The sequence below is a fragment of the Crocodylus porosus genome, unplaced genomic scaffold (genome assembly GCF_001723895.1).
Source record: "Crocodylus porosus isolate Cpor-Errol unplaced genomic scaffold, CroPor_comp1, whole genome shotgun sequence".
In the NCBI taxonomy this organism is placed as follows: Eukaryota; Metazoa; Chordata; order Crocodylia; family Crocodylidae; genus Crocodylus; species Crocodylus porosus.
The window spans coordinates 9,929,298-9,932,729 of record NW_017728915.1 but is presented as its reverse complement, the minus strand read 5'-3'; the positions used below and the strand labels follow the sequence as shown (position 1 = coordinate 9,932,729).

At 44.8% G+C, this 3,432-nt stretch overlaps 1 long non-coding RNA gene across 1 annotated transcript in view; it reads right to left on the bottom strand.

Moving 5' to 3' along the window:
* The window catches only part of LOC109310503, a 137,412-nt gene extending 134,650 nt beyond the window's left edge, over positions 1 to 2,762 (bottom strand). Inside the window, exon 1 of the long non-coding RNA XR_002101223.1 lies at positions 2,719 to 2,762. This is a non-coding gene — a long non-coding RNA (uncharacterized LOC109310503). The remainder of the gene's footprint in view (positions 1 to 2,718) is intronic.
* Positions 2,763 to 3,432: the final 670 nt, after the last annotated feature.

The following is a 3,432-nucleotide window of genomic DNA, read 5'->3' as shown; positions in this document are numbered from 1 at the left end:
GACCAGTGCAAAATATTCCTCCTTGGAAGTGAATCCCATCCTCCATCCTTTGTAGGCCTTTCTTTTTAGCCTCAGGAGGTTTGCTAGCCCCCTGGAGAGCCAGGGCAGCTGCTGTGCCCTCTTGCTGCCTTTCCTCCAAGATGGAATAGAATTAACTTGTGCATTGAGGATCGCTCCCTTGAGGAGCGACCACTCTTCCTGAACTCCCCTCTCCCTGGGGTCTTGGTCCCTTAGGGCCTCACTGATAAGCCTCCCGAGCTTGTCAAAGTTGGTTTTCCTGAAATCAAGGACTTCAGTGTTGCTGAATAACTTGCCAGTTTTACAGCAGTTGGTGAAGGTGATTAGCTCATGGTCGCTGTCACCCAGCTTCCCATTGATCACAAGGTCACTGATTAGGTCATCCCCAGTAGTCAGTACCAGGTCGAGCAGCGCTTTACCTCTTTTTGGCCCCTAGACTTCTTGAGTCAGGTAGAGGTCATCCACACATGATATGAAGCTTTGTGACCCTCGGATTCTGCTGCATGATCCTCCCATGAGATGTCTGGGTAATTGAAGTCACCCATGACAACCATTGTCCTGAGGCACGCAGCCTCAGCCAGTTCCTGTGTGAACTCCTTGTCAAGCTCTTGACTTTGGGTAGGAGGTCTGTAGTAGACTCCCACCGTTGTGTCCCCTGTGCCGTGTTCCCCATGGACTTTAACCCAGAGGGTCTCCAGTCGTCCACCCTGGTCACCAACATCACTTTGCAGGGACGCATAGGTTTTTTTTTTTTGTTTTTTTTTTTTTAAACATAGAGAGCTACACCCCCACCCTTTTATCTACTCAATCCCTCCTGTACAAGGTTTAGCCATCTATACCCATGCTCCAGTAATGGGTGGATTCCCACATCTCTGTTATCCCTATGACATCATAATTCTTTTGCTTATTCCCCAAGCTCCTGGCATTTGTGTACAGGCAGAATAGTGTCCCCTTGGGGGTTCTGGCCTTGCCCACAGATTTTACCAGGGCTGTGGCAGGGGTAGGCTCCCTTAAGTGCCTTGGCCTGCTGGCTTTGGAATGGTTGCCCAGTGGGCCAGCAGTAGCAGTAGTCCCCCCATCCCCCAGCAGGCTCAGTTTAAAGCCCAGTGGAGCAGGTCAGCCAGTCTGGCTGAGAAGAGCCTCCTCCCCAGGGGACAGAGGTGGAGGCCATCTCTTCCCAGCAGCTCGCTTCCTCTCTCACCAAAGAGTGGGCTGTGGTCATGGAAGCCAAAGCCTTCCCAATGACACCAGCACTACAGTCTTTTGTTAACTAAATAGTATTAAGTATGTTCTAAACAGGGACTTACCCCATTACGTGGATTAGCTTTTGTGACCCCTTTGCTTTATGGACATACTGGTTAGCTACCTCTCCCAGCACTGATCCACCTCCCTCCCTTTCCCATCTTTTGTATTCATATCACTTTCTCCATTTAATACCAAATATGCTCCATCCATGTTCTTTCACAGCATCTGATAAAAGTGAGGCTCTAACTCACAAAAAGCTTATGTTATACATCTCTGATGCAGTTAGTCTATAAGGTACAACTCAACCCTGCCTTCTGCATGGCTTTACAGAGTAATGCAGCTAACTAGCTCTCTCTGCTCCAAGATAATCAAGGCCAGGGAGTGGAGAGATCCAAGACACTGAACTGTGTGGCCATCTGCACCACTCTCTCCACACTTTCTTTAAAAAAAATATATATATATTAGTGAGAGTCAAAGCTTTCCTTCCCTGAATGCATGAGACAAAGCTGCTGCCAGCACCATGCCAAAAAGGGTTGTTAGCAAGGGAGAGTAAGGAACTGCAGTGACTGTGGCAATGCAGTCCTTGTTCTGCTCCAGGCATAATACAACTATTTACTGAACTTTACTCAGGGTAATATATAAGAATACTGTCTAGCCCTATAGTGATCTTCTGTGATAATGGGAGAACATTCAGAGTCCTACATGAAATAACAAAAAATGGAAAGTTTATCAAATGAAAAGATCTAAGGCAGCATGAAGACAGATGTCCTCAGATTCCAAAACACTGCCACAAGATTTTTCCCCTAAAGATTTTTTTATTGGCTTGAAGTTCTTCTTCTACCAAAAGGCCTGGAAAATAGAGAAGAGAAAAAGAAGATTCACCTACTTTTCAAGTTCTCTCACCTCCCTGCCACACAATGAGGAGTCCCACAGTCTCTCTGACATAAATTATCTTAGTATAAGATAAAAATAGAGATTTAAAACTAAATGCCTTAATTCAAAAGGCATAAAAGACTGCGGGACCTATGTCCATAGCACAGTGTCACAAAATGTAATAAAGTGATGTTACAAGGTTCACAAGAGCCAGTAAAATTTTATGATGTCATATAACTGGCAGAAAAGATTCACACTATGTTCTAGACCTTTTGTTTTAATCTTTAAACAAAGAAATCCCTATTTGCTTTTAACCCCTGCTTTTAATTTATGGGTGGTTGCAAGTTTATCCTCAAAGCATTGCAAAATATTAGATACAACACCCATATTTGTTTTACATACTTCAAGGCAAAAACCAAATTTGATACTTTTGACTTTGTTTGGATCCCAAACTCAGAGGACAAGAAGGGAAGCAGAGAGATAAGGGTCACAAGAAAGACTAAAGTTTGCTGTGAAATCAGATACGTTTCTCAGCGTTTAGTTCTAATCAACCTCAAACCCATCTCTGTATTTTGAACCAACCTGAGTTGAACTGCTGCATTCCATGATCTCTGCAGTTTCACCTTTTGGAAACAAAGATGTGCAAGTACATTGGGTGAAATATGGATACATCTGGCCCTCTCGAGGAAAAACCTTGCAGGAAATGAAAACAAGCACAGCATAGCTCCACAAGTTTAACCATATCACAGTTCTACCCAGTACTCTTCTCAGAAAACATAGGCTGCTGGGTGGGCATCAAATCACATGAGCTTTAGGGTGCAAGTAATATTAGAGAAAATATTAGGGAATCCAGAAACCATCTTGTGGCCAACCCTGCCCACTTCCCTAGAGCTCCTCTACTCTAGCCAGTCCATCTTCATCCACCTCTCAGCATGGAACCTAAGAAAACTGCACCCCGCAAAGGACTTCTGTGAAAGGGACAAAACAGGACAGGGTGTTACTCCTGCTCCTAGAAGTGAAAACTTGTGAGTTTGCTTCTGTAAGGAAGTCTGCTAACTGGCCTAAGGAACATGACCTAGAACAGCTGCTCCCTTCCACCCTGCCCCCCCCAAATGTAGCTCTAGTCTCCGTAACTCCAGATCTGCAACCCTGGAAAATTGAAGAGATTTGGCCTCTTAAGACCAGGACAATCTAATGAAATAAATCATAGAAGTAGGGTCAGAAGGGACCTTGTAGATCTTCAAGTCCGATCCCCTGCCTGGGCGGGAGAAAAACTGGACTCAAATGAGTCCAGCC